This window comes from Planococcus citri, chromosome 1, assembly GCF_950023065.1.
Source record: "Planococcus citri chromosome 1, ihPlaCitr1.1, whole genome shotgun sequence".
Classification (NCBI taxonomy): Eukaryota; Metazoa; Arthropoda; class Insecta; order Hemiptera; family Pseudococcidae; genus Planococcus; species Planococcus citri.
In genome coordinates, this window is record NC_088677.1 from 78087410 (window position 1) to 78107940 (window position 20531).

The following is a 20531-nucleotide window of genomic DNA, read 5'->3' on the forward strand; positions in this document are numbered from 1 at the left end:
GAAGGGGGTAGGGAAGAATACGAGTGGGAAATGAAAATCGATATCGTCTAATTACCTACATTTATGCGTTTGTTCGGATATACGGTCATATTTGCGGCGCGATGATGGATGAGGCGGATGAAAAGGCACATAAGCCAAGATGGCGGGAGGAGCAGAAGGGAGGAACCTATTGAGTAAATTTAATATCTGGATGGATTAAGGAATAAAGCCATCGTGCCACAGCAGCCGTCGTTCGTAATCCGCGCCTGTTTACCGAATTTAAATTTTAATCGGCGTCGTTTCTCTCTCAAACTTGCGGAATGGAAAGGATTCGTTATCGTTTTTAGGCGTCGTCGACGACGACGACGACAGCGTCGAAATTTTCTCGTAAAATATTCTCTTTTTGTGTTTGCTGCCCTCCCCCTGTGTGTTGACTCGTGCTACCGTTTGTATGTACCACGATTGAAATGTTGTTCTGGTTGTTTCGACGAGATTATTACGTGTTTTGTTGTTGTTTGTAGTGGAGTTTACTCTTGGAAAGATGATGGGGTTGATTGGGATGGGTTGGGGTGAGGAATGGGGAGGGAAGGGGTGATTTTTTGAAATACTTACTGTTAAAGAAACTGTAATAGTAGTTTTTAAGTCCTTGGAATGGGAATGGGTGGTCTACTGTCTCATGAATGAAGTGTTCAAAATTCATCAGAGAACGATTTTTTTGCCTGCCATTTTGAATGAATCATTCACGAAAGAAATCATCTTCAATTTTCATTGATTGACTTGTTAAAGTCAAATGTCAAATTTGAGCAAATCGTTCGCGAACGAATTGAGTGCAGTGTTTGATGATAGGATTGATAAAACTTATGTCGTGTTATTTATATCAATTTTATCAATATTGACTTTTTGAGTAATTCATTCGTTCACGAACGATTCCTCTCCTCTGAACAAATCGTTCGCGAACGAATCAATGACGGAATTTTTTGGATAGTTGAAGAAAGTTTTGTTTTTTCGTGTGTCATCTGATTTGCTTTCCGAGTGATTAAATCGTTCTCAAAAGTTATTCACTGCGATTTGTTCATTCTGAGTGAGTCGTTCGCGAACGAATAATTGAGTCTGGTTTTTAATGACTGGGTTAGAACTGCCAAAGTTTCGTCATACCATCTATATCAAATTTGAGTTATTAGTGATTCATTCGTTCGCGAACGATTTTTCTCCTCTGAACAAATCGTTCGCGAACGAATCATTCACAATCTTCATTGATGGATCTAATAATGCATCGTTTTATCTTGTCATGCATCATCATCTGATTTGATTTCCAAGTAAGTAATTCGGTCGTTCTTGAATAATTCACCGTTTATGAACGAATCGTTCGCGAACGAATCAATTATAATTTTCGTTGATACAAACAAATGGGTTTGTAATATTAAATTTTGTGTCAATCTTTGAGTTATCAGTGATTCATTCGTTCGCGAACGATTTTTCTCCTCTGAGCGAATCGTTCGCGAACGAATCATTCGTAATTTTCATTGATGGATCTAAATAATTATTCGTTCTGTCTTCTTATCGTGTATCATCATCTGATTTGATTTCCAAGTAATTCGGTCGTTCTCGAAAAATTCACCGTTTCTGAGCGAATCGTTCGCGAACGAATCAATTATAATTATCGTTGACACAAACAATTAGGTTCGAAATATTGAATTTTGTGTCAATCTTTGAGTTATCAGTGATTCATTCGTTCGCGAACGAATCATTTCTAATCTACATTGAATGGATCCAATAATGCATCGTTTTTCCTTGCCGTGTATCATCATCTGATTTGATTCCCAAGTAAGTAATTCGGTCTTTCTCGAATAATTCACTGTTTCTGAGCGAATCATTCGCGAACGAATAAATTATAATTTTCGTTGATACAAACAAATGGGTTTGTAATATTTAATTTTGTGCTAATCTTTTGAGCTATCAGTGATTCATTCGTTCGCGAACGATTTTTCTCCTCTGAGCAAGTCGTTCGCGAACGAATCATTCACAACATTCAGTGATGGATCTTAATAATGCTTCGTTTTGTCTTATTGTGTATCATCATCATCTGATTTGATTTCCAAAAAGATAATTCGGTCGTTCTAGAAAAATTCACCGTTTCTGAGCGAATCATTCGCGAACGAATCAATTATAATTTTCGTCGATACAAACAAATGGGTTCGTTATATTGAATTTTGTGCTATTCTTTTGATTTGAGTTATCAGTGAGTCATTCGTTCGCGAACGATTTTTCTCCTCTGAGCAAGTCGTTCGCGAACGAATCATTCAGTCGTTCTCGAATAATTCACTGTTTCTGAGCGAATCGTTCGCGAACGAATCAATTATAATTTTTTTTAATACGAATAAATAGATTCGACAAGTCAAATTTTGTGCCAATCTTTAATCTGATTTCAGTAATTGGTGATTCATTCATTCGAGAACGATTTTTTTGCCTTCGATCAAATTTGAAAAAAGTAAAACTGTCTCGAGTTCTCTTAACTGTTTCAAATTGAATTGAGATTTAGTCGTTTTCAATTGATTAGTTTCTGTCGAGCAAATCGTTCACGAACGAATTGAATGTAGTTTTTGGCAATATGGTTGAAACGGTCGAAGATCCGTCATTAGATTTTTAATGCAAGTTTTCAGTGATTCATTCGTTCGGGAACGGGTTCTCTCCTTAAAGCAAACTTTTCGTGAACGAATCATTCGCTATTTTCATGATCATGATTTTAAAGTGATTTAATGGTTCTCGAAGGATTCCTCGTTTCTGATCGAATCGACTATTTTTTTTTGACCGAGACAGATTTGTGATGTCAAGTTTTATGGTTGGTTCAGAATTATTTTCATTGATTAATTGAATAATGCTCAGTTTTGTCTTGTCGCGTATCATCTGATTTGTTTCCCAAATGATTCAGTCGTTCCCGAATGAATAATCGACTCTGAATGAATTGTTCGCGAACGAACTGCGTCAAGCTTTTGATGATGAGTTTGAAAAAACTGTCAAATTTCGTCATAACATCTGTATCTAGAATTGATTTTTCAGTGATTCATTCGTTCGAGAACGATTTTTCTCCTCTGAGCAAATCGTTCGCGAACGAATCATTCACAATGTCTATTGTTATATCAAAGAATGTTTTGCTTTGTGTTGTCGTGTTTGATTTTGGATTTCCACGCGACTCAGTCACTCTCGAATGCTTCATCCGTTTCTAAGCAAAGCGTTCACGAACGAACTGAATCAAGTTTCTGATGATTGGAAAAATTGTAAAGTTTCGTCGTATCATTTACTCTCAATAATTTAATTTTTCAATGATTCATTCGTTCGCGAACGATGTTTCCCCTATGAGCAAATCGTTCGCGAACGAACTGCGTCAAGATTTGAATGATGAGAATAAAAAAAAAAACTGCCAAGTTTCGTCATATCATCTGTTTCCAGAATTTATTTTTCAGTGATTCATTCGTTCGCGAACGATTTTTCTCCTCTGAGCGAATCGTTCGCGAACGAATCATTCACAATTTGTCTATTGTTAGATGAAAGAATGTTTCGCCTTGTCTTGTCGTTTTTGATTTCCTTGTGATTCAGTCATTTTTGAATGATTCATTGTTTCTGAGCAAATCGTTCGCAAACGAATTGAATCCAATTTTTGATAATGGGAAAAATTGTGAAGTTTTGTCATGTCATCTACTCTCAATACCTAATTCAATTTTTCAATGATTCATTCGTTCGCGAACGATTCGCTCATAGGAGGAATATCGTTCGCGAACGAATCAATCATTCATAGTTTTCATTGGTTGATTGAATAATTCTTAATTTTATCTTTTCGTGTATTACGTTTACGTATTTGATTTCCGAGCGATTCAGTCATTTAAAAATGAACGATTCATCACCTCTGAGTGAATCGTTCGAGAACGAATGATTCTAGGTTTTGATGATTAGTAGACTGGAATTGTCGTTTCGTTACGATCATTTATTACACAATTTCTGCCATTTTTATATAATGATTTTTGCAGTGATGGAAAACTAAAGCTGGAATGAAAAAGTTGAAACTAAAACTGTAACTAAATGAAACTGAAACTGAAACTAATAAAATTGAAACTAAGAACAGAAACTGAAATGTAAAAGTTTTGTCGTCACTAGATTTTTGTGAGTTGCGATTTTCTCGGATATTCTTAAAAAATTTTTAAATGAGACTTGAATTGATTTTTCATGATTTTTGGCGATTTTTTTCCTTCAGGTTATGCAATTTTAATGCGTTTTTCTCAATTTTTATCCATTTACTTTACGTTAGTATTATTAATTTCAAAATACTAGTCAAAAACTATCCAACATTAATCAACTTTACCTTGCTTACGTGTAGCCCCATTTTGAACTTTTCTTTAAGACGAAAAGCTTATCCCATCCCAAGCAAGGTCTTTTGGTATTACAATTGTATGTGTTGTACCAGTTCGACGTGATACCGTCAGGAAAATTCGGTTCTTTAGCTTTGTAAAAATATTAGAGAGTGATATTTTCCTCTTTTTTTGGGGGTGGTGGGGGCTGCATGAAGTTGAAAAAATTCCTCCATCAGGTACGATAATTGTTTTTTTTTTTATGAAAGCTCGATCGAAAAGCTGTGCTTCGGCGACTTCTGGGCGTCTAGGAAAAGAGCCGGAGGGAGGGAAATAACAGCCGGATCGGAGTTTGTTGATTATTACGATAAAGTTTTAACGAGAATGCTTCGTTTTTTCGTTGCTTTTTCTCGCGAAATTTAAAAGCTATAGCCAGGTATCCTAGCGATGTATTTTCACAGTTTTTTTCCCTCTTTGAGAGGTATACACGAAGAGAGCCAGCCAAGAGGGACGCAATGTGATGAAAAATCATCGCTGGTTTTTTTTTCGTCGAGCCAAAAAAAAAAAAGGAGAAATGGGGCACCGAGTGAGATGCGAAGAAAGGTAATGGAAATATGCTCGGCAGGATGACGCCGGGGGGCGCATTAATCGCCGTCATTATTCTTGGGTCTTTTCTTTTGTACGCTGGCGAGGCGAGCGAGGCGCGACGCGCGGTCGGTTCGTTTATTCGGTTTTCTTTCTCTTTCTCATACAAACAAAGCATATTTTCATTTTCAATTTAGCTACCATTAATGCTTCGGCCACTCTCCGCGCTTTCGGTATAAATTTTCTCTTTTTGTCGACGCGAGAGATGAAAGCAGTCCTGTTGTCGCAACGACTAAGGGGGCAGGATGAAGGATGAAGGATGAAGGATGCGAAAGAAATGGTCTCTCTTTTGTATGAGTATATACGTTTTATATATATGATGACGACCTCGACGAAATGCTCGACTCGACGAGTAAAATTCTCCTCTCGCTTTTCTCGTACCCTGTCCGTCTGGTCGCTGCTCGCAGTCGCTTTTAATGGCTTATATAGAGTACATATATAAAATTTCGATCCGATTTAATAACTGGCTGCTCGTAATAATAATTTCTTACCTCGATCGGATGCTGTGAGAACTGAAAATAGCGCGGCGGTGATTTTTTTTCTTTTCCTTTTTCCTCCTTATTTTTTTTTCTCTCTCTCTTTTTTTTATCGTCGAATTGGTTGGCGACGAAATCTATTTTATAAGTAGGCGTTCCGTTCTTTATTTCTTTCTTTATTCGTTTTTACCGTACCATGTCGAGTTATGGTCGATGTATTATATTTATATTCTCGCGAAATGATTCGAAAAAAAAGAAGTTCAGGTTTAATGGATTGAATTAATACGGTTTTGATTGGTAGAACTGGGGGTTTGGAAATTTTTTCTTCGGTGTTTGTGTTCAAGGTAGCGTGCATTGTTAAGGTGATTGAAGAATTGGGATTGAAATTTACGTGAAGAGGTGAAGGGAGATATTATGGTGGCTTTAATTTGGAATTTTGTTTTTTTGTCATTTTTTTTTTTATTTTCCTGTTTTTGAAAAAAAAATCGCCCCGAGTCCCTCGAGCTATGTTGGTTCCTCTGGATGGGCCCCCAAGTTGTATAAAATCGAGGAAAATGGAATAAATTTGATTTTTTTTGAAGATTTTCCAATTCGGAAATGAAAAATTGGAGTGTGTGAAAATTTTTGAAAAAGTGGTCTAAACTCTTTGAATCATTCTCGTTTTCAAGAAAAAAAAACCTCCCTTCAGCTTGAAAACTATGTTAGCCCTCTTAGATGAAGCCACCCAAAGTTGAGAAAAATCTAAAGAAGAAGTAAAATGAAGGTGCAGGTAATTTTTTTTGAAAATTTGATCATTTTGTCAAAATTTTTCCAAATGCCCCTTAATTTGACCCTTTTTTTTTTTTTTTTAATGGTACCCCTGTGTCCGGACTTGCCCGGTGGGGGAAGTATATTGTTATTTGACGGGACACAGCTTATTATTTACCTGAGGGGTTTATCTAATAAGTCTACATCTTAATAATAACAATACATCTTAGAATCTTAATTATCCAGGTTGCGTTATATTGATGTACGATACAAGCGACTTATTGTTGATTGATGATTTGGTGTGTTAATTAAAGCAGTTGGCGAAACTGAATCAGCTCAGAAACAAGCGAATAGAAATAATGTATCAGAAATCAATAATGAGATTCATATATGTAAAATAGAAGGAATCATACCTGATCCCCCCTGCAAGCAGGGGGGTCAAGGAGGCGGCTGTTCAATGAAGCGCTGGTAAACTTGATTGACTGGTTGGGAAATTCTTCTTGGTTCGTTGCGGCAATCGGAACCTCAACCAACGATAGAGTGGAGTTACATTTCAGTTAGCTGATGATGATGTTACAAATAGTAATTGATTTGAGTATTGTACCTGAAGATCCCCCCTCTCAACCACGCAAGGCTCACTACTAGGACCTGGGGAGAATGGATTATTTTGGCTTTATTGTTTATCTACAAGCTGCTGTGCTGAAACGGTGGACTGGTCTGCCGTAGCCACTCTGCTTCCCACAGCTTGTGTACTGTTGACCGCATATATTCCAAGTGAATGGGATTACTGATGTCCAGAGGATCTGTAGGACAATTGGCTGCATGTAGATGGCATTTAACGAATATATGTTTCTGCTTTTCTATTTTTCCACAATCATAGTCGGGTGATGGCGAACGTTTGAACTTATGTAGAATATAACGGAAGCAGCCGTGCCCACTCAAAGCTTGGCCAATGTAAAAATCGAGTTTGTGAGTGCTAATAGTTTTTGTAACGTTAGGAATAATTCTGTGAGTCCATTCGCTGACTTCTGAATTATTCCATATCTGTTGCCATTCTTTCATGGTAGTGTCATGAAATTTGGTGTTGAAGGAATAATTCTGTGAGTCCATTCGCTGACTTCTGAATTATTCCTTATCTGTTGCCATTCTTTCATGGTAGCATCATGAAATTTGGTGTTGAGCGATGCGGCATTACCTCCAGGCCAAGGTAACATGGGTAAATGGCAATAATCTGCGACTGGATAATCGTTTTTGAGAAACCATTTTACACTCCTTTCGGCAATGTGCAGGTTGAGAGGGGGGACATTGGCGATTACCCCGGTAGCATCTCCGCTGGAAGTCCGGTAGAGTCGAGCAATGTTTATGGACATGTGTCTTCGGATTCTTTGCAACGCAATGACGTTCTTGTTTTTGTAGAGGGCTCAGTAAAATAATGACGAGCAGTATTTTAATATTGCAATTACCGTGCCAAACCACATGATAGTATGGGCTTTTGTAGAGTACCCGCAAATGTTCCTGCAGATATTAAGGAGTAATGGTATATACTTTGTTGATTTAGCGATGATATATTCAATATGCGGTTGCCAACACAAAGCGGTGTGTAAATACACGCCCAAATACTTAATTAAACTGGAAAGTTGTATCTCGACACCGCCGATGATTAAAGGTATAACTGGAAAGCATGTTTTTAACTTTTTCCGTCCATAGTCGATGACGATGTATTCGCTTTTGTTGGTGTTGAGAGCGAGACTAAGTACGAGTTCCCAGGAATTCAATTATTTTGTCGGTGACTTCTTTAGAACGTTTTCAAAGTTGAGATGGGGTGTGTGCAGCGACCACAACCATCGTGTCGTCTGCATAACAGAAAGAGTTGGCATATGTTTCAAAGATTATGGTCATGATGTCATCAAAGTCCGCATCCCACATAGTAGGACCATATGTGAGGCTCTCAAAGTTGAAGAAAATTTAAAAAATGAAGCAAATTGAAATTGGTTTTACACAGTCTTTGTATCTAGAAGTAAGTACCATTTTTTTACCATCCAAAGAAGAGGGAATGTCAGTACTTTTCTGATGAAAATGGACCAAATTTAATAATAGGTAATTAAAAAGGTAAAAATATCAAGAAATTGTGATTTTTTTGAGATTGTAAAACTGAAAAAAAAGTCATAAGCTCCTGATATGTCGATGTACCTGAAAAATACACATTTTAGAGTATTTTTAAATCCAGAATGACTCTCTTGTTCGACGTGTGTTTGTTTTAAATTGAAATCGAAACAGATTTTTTTATTCCTGGCGCACAACCCGCCTACCGTCGTACTCGACTTTTCTCATCACAAATGTCTCAAATTTGCATCTTCCTTTTTTTTGTAATATTCAATACGAACTTCTGAAATGTTTTGTAGCATATGTTTAAGAGTTTTGGAATTTATGGGGCAACCATTGTAAGGCCAGCCTCTGCAGAATATGTGGTGCAGTTTTCTTATAACATTTTGTAGTGGTGGTTAAAATGTTTTTTTTTGCAGTATCTGCGATCCAAAATCCTTGGAAAATGATATTAATGATTCGTGATCCATGATTCCAATCTTTCAAGATAGTGAATTCTTGCTTAAGGATCAAGGAAATACGTAATGATATCTACCTATTAAATTTTAAATTTTACAAAAATATTCTCTTCAAAGGTCAAAAATCATACATCCAATTTTTATTCGTTCCAGGATTTGAGTCTGATATGAAAAATCTAAAAAGAAAGATTTTAATCCAGTAATGACCTTCGAGTCTCCTTCTACCTTCACTTCCCCCTTGTAACCTTTTGCAAATTTTATGTTTTTAAATAATGCAAATTTAAAAATTGGAAAATAAATTTTTATGGATAATTTTTGGAATTGAGTCGGTTTAATGTGATTAATAATTACTTTTATTCAAAGATATCGCCTCGAGACGATTTTTGCCTTTTTTCAGAAGGACATAAAAACACTTTTTTCCTCAATTGTCCAACTTAGTCGAAATTTTGCGAAAAGGAAAAATATCGAGAGAGTTATTCTAGGAGAAATTTCTATTTAAATGAAGATAATGCAGATATTTTAACCTATCGAACCTTTCGAAAGTGTTTTTTTATTTCTATTCTTCTTTTTATGGCTATTTACGAGTAAAATTCTGTGGGAAAAACATATTTCATTATGATAAGATTTCGTTCTACTGAAAATAAGACTAAAAAGAAGATAAAGAGATGAGAAATTTACCTATACACCGATGGGCTCAATTTATAAGTATTAGGTACGTAATAAATTACCGAATTAAGTGTTGGTTGTTTTTTTTTTCAATCGAGGATTTAAAAAATTTATGCATTCGATTTATTTTGCCTTCAAATACGTAATTTTGGACTTAGCTAAAAATATAAGCCATTCTTTAACCTTTGAACTTGAAGGATTGAATACGAGCCAAGCACGAGCACCTACTGCATTAGATATTTTCAAAGAGCGAATAATTATTATTGCGAAGCGAGCCTTTCTCCTTCTTCTTCTTACCTCTGCATACAAGGTACTCGAGTTTGCCTCCTCTCTTCATTTCCCCTTCTGATTACTTTATGCTCAGATATCGCGTAATACGTCGTAGAAAAGTTTTCAACTTACTATTTGCTCTCTCTCTAGTTGTGCAGGAATAGGTAAGTACGCTACGAACGAGTTTCCAGAAACCTCGTGTATGTGTGAAAGTTTTACCTCTTGATGCGGTGGTATTGTACGAGTACATGCTGACGTGTGCGAATTTCGTCGACGACTTTTGATTTAAATACTCGATGGTACGCTTTTCCTCTCTTCGAGTGTTTTCTGACTTTATATAAGTGCACTCGTTTTTTGGAAAGTTTGTTACCACATCGAATCCACAACGCAAGTTAACCGAGTGGAATAGATTTATAACGATGATGGTGCGTATAATGGGACTAGTTTTTTTTCCTTCATTCTCGAGATGAAAATGTTCTTGTTGGTTGGTTGAATGAGACAAGCTGTTATTGACGATGTGATCTATTTAATTGCGATTCGAGTGGAGGTCTGAACTTGGAGGGTCGGTTATGTCGAGTTGAAAGATTAAAATTCATTGTTTACAAACAAACAAAATGTTTTCCGGTTAGTCATGCTCACATGCTGTATAGTATTATTTTCATGCTCATCGTTTTGAATTATTTTTCTCCTGTGATGATACGAGTACATATCAAACCTGGTGAAATTCCTGCTCGAATTTCTCCATTTTTCACTCTCAATTTTTCGTTTCATCATCATATTCACCATTATTATTTTTATCGTCACGGTCGAATCTTATACTTATTATGTCGTATAAAATTGAGCCACTAGTTGATGTAAAATAAACTCATCTCTCAGCATCGACTTACAGCCAGAGCACAGCTCAACATCCGCAAATTTTGCACGTCTCGATGGTACGAGTATATAGCTAAACCCGTCAGCTTAATCATCTTGGTGCTTGGATGGCGGTGGTGTAACTCGAAACAGCAACGAAAAGAGACGCTACTAACGTAAGATGTGACGCGAAAGGTGAAGAAAAGGGAATGCGTGGATTTTGTCTCGAGCACGTATCTCATTAAAATTATCGTATCGCTTCGAATGTTTACTTGTGAGCTGCTTTTTGACGCAACAGTAATAAATTTTTCTTTCTGCTTTATGAGATGCTGCGGGTCTGCGGATTCCGCGGTGCGTCGACGGTCGAGGTCTCCGCGAGATTCGTTTCGGTTTTCATCGTTCTAGGGTGATATTGGTTTCTTCGTCTTGCCCCCTCCCCCTCCCCCCTCCCTCCCATATATGTTGGCTTTTTGAAAAAGCATTAAATGCCAGATAGCTTTATTATCGCGCGGTTTCAGGTTAGAAAGGTTCGTAAAAATGGGACTAAGCTGGGGCTGGCTGTATGAGAAACACAAGAATATGGTTCTTTATTGCTCGGTAATTGAAGTTTATTGCGGATTGGTTCGGAGTTGAGATAGCGGGTTACTTGCCTTGGTTTTTTTTTAAATGTTGAATGTGTTAGCAAATCTTGTTCTGGTATATATCCCTGGTAGGTAATTATGGGACTGGGTTCAACGCCCTATATGGGTGTGCCTTGGAGTGTAGAAGTTTTCAATCACTCTTTTCAATACCGCCTTGGTTACTTATTTCTTTCATGTGTATATTAGATCGTTGGAAAATAACCTTTTGTACCTAGCAGATCGCATCGTGGAGTCTTTGATGGGTATTTACACGTCTTCATCTTTATAGAAAAATCCTAGTTTTGAGCAGTCTTCTTTCATTTTAGTTTTCCCTAGACAAGTTTGATTCAACTAAAAATACAAGCAAATATTTCTAAAATCCCCCCCCCCTTTTCCAAAACTTGAATTTTAGAAAATAATTTAAAAATTTTTTTAGCAGATCTGCTGTTTGTAGAATTGCAGATGAAAGTCTTTATTTTTGTCAAAATTTAGAAGTTTTGTTTTCTGTGAGAATTTTGCAAGAAAGCTGTTTTTTTGCAAAAATTGCTTAAAAAGTAGTACTGTTTTTTTGCCAAAAATTTCAATTAAAAGTTCTAGTTTTGACAAAATTTTAAAACAAACTCGTTCGTTGCATGAATTTGCCAGCAAAAGTCTTTTTTTTCCTCTATTATGAAAAAAGTCATGTTTGTAGTTTACAAAGGTTTCTACAAATTCAGTGTTTTGTTCATTTTTTCCATTTTTTTTGTCAGAATTGAAAAAAAGGTCGTGTTTTTTGCTGAAATTGTTGAAAAATCGTTGTTTTTCTTAAAATTTAATAAATAAAAAGTCCTGTGTTGCCAAGATTCCAAAAAAATTCCTGCTTTTTTTGGTCAAAATTGAAGGAAAACGTCTCATTTTTGCAAGATTTACACAAGTCCTATTTTTGGTGAAATTACTCGTAAAACAATTTCTTGTCAATAGGTAATAAGAAACGACTTTTTTAATTTTTTCAATTTAAAAAAAAAAGTTGTAATCGCAGTTCCATTTTTTGCAGAATTTTCTGTTTTTTTTTTTTGTTTTTAATAAAGAAATGAGTTCTATTTTTTGTAAAAACTGTAGGAAAAAGTTTTTTTTTTTTTTTTTTTTTTAAAATAAAATTACATAAAAATCTTGTTTTTTTATCAAAATTTTGAAGAAATTCTTTGTTTTTTGCAGACATTGAAGAAAAACGTCTCATTTTTGCTAAAGTTGAAAGAGAAAGATCTGCAGTTTTTCTTTTATTTTTACAAAAATTGAGGGAAAAAGACCTGTTTTCCCAACATTTAAGAGAAAAATGTTATTTTTGTCAAAAGTAATGAAAAGAAGTTACCTATATTTTTACAAAATCGCGAAAAAGGTACTGTTTTTTGTCGAAATCCACAAACAAAAGTCTTGTGTTGACTAAAATTGATGAAAATTCAATTTTTCCCCAAAAATGGGGAGGGGGAGGGAGGTCGTGTTTATTGACATTGAAAAAAAATCGTGTTTTGTGCAAAAACGAAAGCCTTATTTTTGGTGAATTTGAAAAAAATATTTATTTTCACCAAAGTGGCCAAAAAACTTATTATTTTTTTTAAATGGAGAAAATAGCGTCATTTTTATCAAAATTTAAATGAAAAGTCCAGTTTATTTCTATGAGAAAAAATCACGTTTTTGAAAAAATTGGAATAAGTTCTGTTTTTACGGACTTTGATGAAAAAATAAATTTTTTTTCGGCAGTAACTATTTCGAACAAAAATCTTTTTTGCCCTTGAACAAAATTTTTTGTTGACAAAATTGCATACTTAGGGAAGCTTGGTTTTTGTCAAAATTTTGAACAATCGTCTTTTTTTCTTCTTAAAACAAAATTGTGTTTTATTGGAAAAATTGGGAAACCGGTTTTTTTTTCAAAATTGAAAGGAAAAATCAAGCTTTTTTTTTGAAAAAATTCGAAAAAAAAATAAGATGGCGCCAAGACTTTGAAAATAAATCCTGGTTCTCGTCTAAATTGAGGGAAAACGTTCGTTTTTTACCAACATTTAAGAAACAAGTCCTATTTTTTTGTTGAAAAAATGCAAAAATAAATATTATGTCTTTCTAATTTTTGTCAAAATTTTGAACAGAAGTCTTTCTCAATCCCCCCCCCCCACCCCCTCGAAATCATGTCTTTTTTGTAAAAATTTGAAAACAAGTCTTGTTTTTGCTAAAATTGTAGGAAAAGTCTCGTTTTTTAAAAAACACTCAATTTTCAAAAAAGGTCCTGTTTTTTCCCATCTTAGAAAAAAAGTGTTTTTTTTTGCAAAAATTGCGAAAAAGGCCTTTTTGATATGGTTAGATTAGGTATTATCTAGATGGTGGGAATAGTTGTATTTTATTCCTACTGGATCGGGACAATAATTATTCCCTAAGTGGGGAATAATTACCACTTACCTGGATAGCTCAAGAGATGAAGTGGGGTAGATAATCCTTCCTAACTAATCACGTAGGTATGTACTCTAATAATAATAAAACACATTCGTGATGACTACTAAAATGTCTTTATTAAATATTAGTCACATATAAGAAGATACGTAGAAAGCAATTACAAACTACACAATTTGAACATAATGAAATGATCAGGCGCGTTACCTGCCACTTACGACCTGGATAAGGAAAGAATTCCAATTAATTACGTATTAAGTGAGTACCTAATACGTAATTAATCAGAATGACACCAATAATTGAGATGAGGTTACAATTATTACGAGTTAATTTGGGTAGGTCTCATAAACATAATATTCCTACTTCGACTAACTCAACTAATTAATAATAAACTATAACTAATTGAGGGAACCATCAGGCCCAAATAAGTATTTTTCAATACTTACCAAAGACACTGTACATATTACCCATCCAATGATGTACTCACTAATTCCTGGTACTTGATAGGTACGTACTTCACGAAGTTTGATGTAATGGGAGAAATGCCTTTGATGCCCGGGGTGATCAAATGTGCATTCAAAAGAACCATATTGATTAAGTAGAATTAATCAATATGTTCATAGAAACACTAATTACCACGATAGAAGTGGGTTAAACATGATAAATGGTACATTGTCTTAAGGACCATGCACTTTCACATTTTCGGGTACCGAAGTGAGAATACATATTTACAACATTGACTTAGCTCCAGAGAGCTCGAGATTCCGGTGCTAAGTGAAGAGCCTTGCTCGCGATCTTGCAACAGTTGCTGCCGGATCCACGAGCAGAGAATCCCCCACGTTCCCCTTACTTCCAGTATAGGTATAATTTTAGAGGGAGCAAGTAACGAAGTATCTCCCTATAAATAAATCGAGTAATATTGTGCAAAAAGGGAGTTATATGTACTAATAATCGCTAAGGCGGTTACGGGCATCCTGCCTCTCACAACCGGTTTTATTTTTTTCAAAATTAAAAGGAAAAATCAAGTTTTTTTTGAAAAAATTCAAAAAAAATAAGATGGTGCCAAGACTTTGAAAATAAGTCCTGGTTCTCGTCTAAATTGAGGGAAAACGTTCGTTTTTTACCAACATTTAAGAAACAAGTCCTATTTTTTTGTTGAAAAAATGCAGAAATAAATGTCTTTCTAATTTTTGTCAAAATTCTGAACAGAAGTCTTTCTCACCCCCCCCCCCCGCCTCCAAATCATGTCTTTTTTGTAAAAATTTGAAAACAAGTCTTGTTTTTGCTAAAATTGTAGGAAAAGTCTCGTTTTTTAAAAAACACTCAATTTTTAAAAAAGGTCATGTTTTTTCCCATTTTAGAAAAAAAGTGTTTTTTTGCAAAAATTGCGAAAAAGGCCTTTTTTAAAAAATTTCCTTCTCCCCTCACCCCCCCCCCCCCCGATTTTTCCTGAATGGAGAAAAATTACCTATTTTTTCTGTAATTGCATACAAAAGACGATGTTTGTTGGTCAAATTTGCACAAACAATCATTTTTTTTTCTTAAATTAATGAAAAAAAGTCATGTTTTTCCCAAATTTGCCAAAATTGAACAAAAAAGTCATATGTAAGTATTATGGTCAAAACTCAAAAAAATACAGTTTGTGCCAAAATCTTGTTTTTTTTTCTAACTTTTCAAATTCTGCGTCAAGATTTATTATATATATATTTTTTAGAATTTTTAATGTAAGTAGTGGTTGGTTTTGCTTTCTCTACTCGGTTTATTCTGCAGATGAAAAATTAAATTTTGACTTAAATAAGTCCTGTATTACTTTTTTTTTTTTTTGGAAAAATTGTTAAAAAATGTACTGTAATTCAAATCATGTCCTTTCATTATCTGATTCTTTCCTTAAAATTTTAATCGACTTTGATTTAGCATTGACGAATTGATTGTTGCGGCTTGATACATTATTATTTCATAATACGCGTTTCTAGCATGAAAACTCGATAACGACCTTGAACTTGGGGATCCTGCTAAAGAGCAATAGTATAGTACAGTCGAATAATGTGGAGAAATATAAAAACAAAAAAGTCCATTGAAACGAATACCGCCGCAGCGGGTTACGCCGCCTCCGGTCTCTGGTCTCTGGTCTCCGGTCGGGAAACAGGATATTTTTTTTACTACCCTTTATCGTCATCGTTTGTTTTTCCATTTCCATTTTCGCCATTGCTTTCCGGCGACGATTCGGTTGGCTCGGCGGTCATATTGTATTGTTTGCCAAACACGAAAACAAAAATGTTCGAGTTGCGATGTTAGCCTATATCTCCTCTCTTCTTCTGTATAAATGTACTGTTGTGTGGCGCGTATTGCATACATATGTACCTTGTGTATACGATGGTTCAGAGTTAACGTATATGTAAAATCCATTCACCCGGATCGACTCGTGTTGGACAATTGGTAAATTTACATACTAATCAAGTACATATGTATAGTAGGTAGTTGGTACATTATACAAGGGAAGAATGAGCTAGCAGAGCAGGGTATATGAACAGATAGAGTGGACGTTTATCGCTACCCTGTTGTGAGCTTGTGTAAATCGACGGAGAACGAGTACCTATGATGCACATAATACCATTTGCGTGGAATGACGAGACGAACGAAGAGAGGAAATACGAGCAGATAGAGTAATTTGGCTGCTTTTCGTGCGGTTTTAATTTTACAGGACGGAATTGGCTGGGTTTTAGTGTCGTCTCTCTCTCTCTTCTCGTACTCATTACGAGAGAGTTGTCATTAGTGGCTGGTGGATTTTGTCAAATGCTGTTCGCGCTGGTGTTTGAATTTAGGTGTGTATGTTCAAAGTTCATTTGTGTGAGAGCATTTTACTGATTTCAATGTTGAAAATTGTACGCGATTTTTTGATGTGACATATCGTTTCATAAGTTTTTGAGAGCTCTGAGTACGAATATCAACTCGCTTTTTCGATTGGACCTCTTCAACACCACCCCCCTCCCTTCCCTGGATTGGTACTCCATACGTGGAAATTGAAGAAATCGATGTGACATATGGTTTACTAGGTTTCTAGGAGCGCTGAATACGAATATCAACTCGTTTTTTCGATTAGACCTCTTCAACACCCCCTCCCCCCTCATTGGCCCTCCATACGTGGAAATTGAAGAAATCGTGTGACATATGGTTTACTAGGTTTCTAGGAGCGCTGAATACGAATATCAACTCGTTTTTTCAATTAGACCTCTTCAACACCCCCTCCCCCTCATTGGCCCTCCATACGTGGAAATTGAAGAAATCGTGTGACATATGGTTTACTAGGTTTTTAGGAGCGCTGTATACGAATATCAAGTCGATTTTTCGATTAGACCTCTTCAACACCCCCTCCCCCCTCATTGGCCCTCCATACGTGGAAATTGAAGAAATCGTGTGACATATGGTTTACTATGTTTTTAGGAGCGCTGTATACGAATATCAAGTCGATTTTTTGATTCGGGATCTCCAACGCCCTCTTCAACCCTTCAGATTTCCCAAAAATTGAAAAAAAATCGTGTGACGTAATAGTTTATTATGTTTTTGGGAGTGTTTTGAAATTTTCACAGAATTTCCTATCGTAAAATTTTCCAATTTTAATACTTTAGAGTAAAAAGCATCGCGTGTAACACGTAGATATGTAAGATAATCAGGTATAGAAGTCACCTTTACACCAAAAACCACCAACTTGGGTTATCCTATCGTCTCTATCGTCGTCGCCAAAACCGCGTCTTTGTACGTAAAAAGGCACCTTACCTTCTTACGAGTATTTGTAGAATAGCCTGCGGAAACTATACTTACGCGATTGCAAACCTCGTTAAAGTTGGTGTAATCCATTGAAAAAGACTCGGAAAAGGAAGAGGGTGGATTGGTATAGTGTAGAAGATTCCTTCGTACTTACAACTATTCGATTATCGCGCGTTGAAACTTTAGTCGCAGGAAAATTACATTAATCCGGCTCGGTTCGGTTTGGTTCCGTTTTCCGCACTTGGTCTTTTTGCTCGTTTCGCGATTTCCACGACGACGTCGTCGTTAAGGCTCGAGACTATAATCGTATTGCAACGGCCAAAATTGTTATTCCAAACTTATCTGATAAATTTTCCAATTTTTCGAGGCATTCGCGAATTTTCTCAATAATATTTGGCTGTGCTCGGTTTTTTGATTTTTGTTTATGTACTCGCTAAAATTTCATTTTTTTTTTCATTCCTTTTCAATTCGTTGGTTCGTCAATATACTTTTTCTTATAATTTTTTTATGTACTTACGCAAATTCGCGAAATTTATATAATGTCTATTTGTTTCATGTACTTTTCATGTTTTCTTTATAAATGAATTTATCTAATGACGATTTCTACTTTTCGTATCGTCATGTTGGTTACATTAATGGGGGCCCGTCCGGGATAGAAACGAAACGGTTTGTAATTTCGTTTTACATATTATTTTGTTTTTAACTGTTTAAAAAAAATGTTTGATCCAAGAAGTGATTTGGTTGAAATTTTATACCAAAATATAAACATCTGTATCGTCTGTACGTATCTACGACTACTATCTACGTATCTACGACTACTATCTACAACTACGTTTTCTCCGCGGAGTTTGAATATGCCGAATGCGTCGACCTTGATATTACGTCACTACCTCCGATTTCTGTCAAATGAGTCTGCATAATTTGCCAAATTCATTCAATTTTCTGCAATTATCGATGTCGTTTTTTCTCAACCTGAACTACCAGCAACTTGTGTCAATTGATTGGTAATAATACTTCGCTGTTTTCGTTTATTTCGTTCAGCTCATCACCACTCAGGTCATCACATCATTGTTTTCATTTGGTATTCAAGTATACATGGTATTTATGTTTCGAAAAAAAAATACGTTTTTGTAATTTTTATGTATTCGTGATGATTTATTCGATAAATCACCAATTTATTTTCGCATATTTAAAACCCACAATATTTTGTAATTAATTACCTATCTTATGCTATTTTTTTTTAAAAATTGATTGATCAAGGTAAGAAATGGAGGAATTTTCAAATAATCCAAAATTGTTCAATTGTCTCCTTACATTAACTAAAACTCTGATAAGACTTCATAATCATCTAGATTTATCAGAAGGTAACAATATCCAAAATGCAAATCAGTTAAATTTCTTGAAAAGGTTTTATTACTCTGGTTTATTAGCCCAAAACAATGAAAAAGGTTTTTGTCAGCCTTTTCCTCATCAATTACCTCAAATACCTGTGTCAAATTTTATAGAAACATTTAAAGGTAATGTTAATTTGTCTTCGAATAATGCAACCGATAATTATGATTATACAAGCTCAATTCAAATTTATGAACAGAGTTATGGAAATTATCTCAATTTCAGTGATACAAAAAGATGTCTTTCCGAAGATAAGGAAATTAATGATTTTATTGAACCAAAAATTGTACCTGTTTCTCAAGTTTACGAACAAACTTATGGAAATTATCTTGATTTAAGCCATGTAGGTACGAGATTTTCTAATTTTCACAAAAAACCAGATCACGTAATTATCGATATGTCTTTTATGGATGATTTTTGTGAGGCAAAAGTTTCGAGCAAATCTTTGGAACTTGGGAACGAAAATACAAATAATTTCCAACTTAAAATTTTGAACTCAGACAAAAATCACACATGTGATTTCACTCATAATTCTTTGAAAATGGAATTTAAAATCATTGATGATTTTCCCAAAGCAGAAAATTCAAATAATTTTTGTCCTGATTTTTCACCAAAGTTTGAAACTCGTGAGATCAAAATATCTGAAAAGGCTCATTCAGTTGAGAATTTTTCGGAGATTGAAAATATTAACATAGTTGAGGTATCTGAACCCTCAATTTTATCTCAAGCTTGTTGTGATTCGGAAAACTATGTTTTCAGTCCAAGTTTTTCTGAGTTTGATTTGTTGAAACTAGAAAATGAAATATTTTTTGAGCCAATCATGTTTGAGTCGTCTTCAAATAGTGTTACTAGACCACAAACTTCAAACTTGATAAATTTAGGATTGCAAATTCCAAAAGTTCATGATAAACTAGTTTTAGATGTAACTATAAGTGAGAACTCTCACAAATCCAACGTGTCTGAAGATCTTGAAGTTGAAATCAAACTTATAAATCCTTTTTTCAAACTTGTCAATAATTTTGATACAAAATTTTTAATCATCAGTATAACAAAACGTTATTTAAAAATGATGTTTGATAAAACCGATCTCTCTTATTTTACTGCATTTTCTCATGCAGGGGGCAAGTCTGTATCTTTTGTAAAACCTTTGCAGGATGATAATTTTTGTGGATATAATAAAATGTTCGATGATCAATCGATTTTGAAATTTATTTTGATTTCCCTGAAACGCAAAAGGAAAAAATGTTTTTCAGATCTTTATGATTCGCTTTCCTCTGTAAATTTATTCGCTCAAACTGCTCTAAGTTAATGATTTTTCTGATCAATTAATTTTTATTCTCAAAATGAAAATGATTAATTTTTTCTGATTTAGTGGCATTTCTATGCACATCTTTCTGATCCAATTTTCCAACTTTCCTGTTTTTCTTCCTAGTTTTTCCTATTAATCTTTTTGTTTTTCCTTTGTTTTCCTTTCCTACTCTCTGGAATGGGGTGAGGGACTTTTGTCCAAGCCTTATCATTCCAGAGAAGGTGGCAGACCATGGTGTAGGCTCGCTGTTTTCCATCTACGCGAGTCTCACGTTTGTGTCACTCTCTTTTCCCTTTCCTTTTTCCAATTTTCCTCGTAATGTCTTTGTTTCTGTTGTTTTTTCTCTTTACTTTATCTTATCTATTACGCAGTTTTGTCAAATGTTTATCCCGTTTTCGTTTTCATAATATTGTTTTATATTTTTTCTGTATTCATAATTTGTGTAATTCAAATGTGATTTAATGATTAATTAATTTTTTATTGTTATTGTT

At 34.9% G+C, this 20531-nt stretch overlaps 1 protein-coding gene across 4 annotated transcripts in view; it reads left to right on the top strand.

Annotated features, from left to right (window-relative positions):
* The window catches only part of LOC135834890 (uncharacterized), a 157038-nt gene that overhangs the window by 32109 nt on the left and 104398 nt on the right, over nucleotides 1-20531 (top strand). The window lies entirely within an intron of this gene.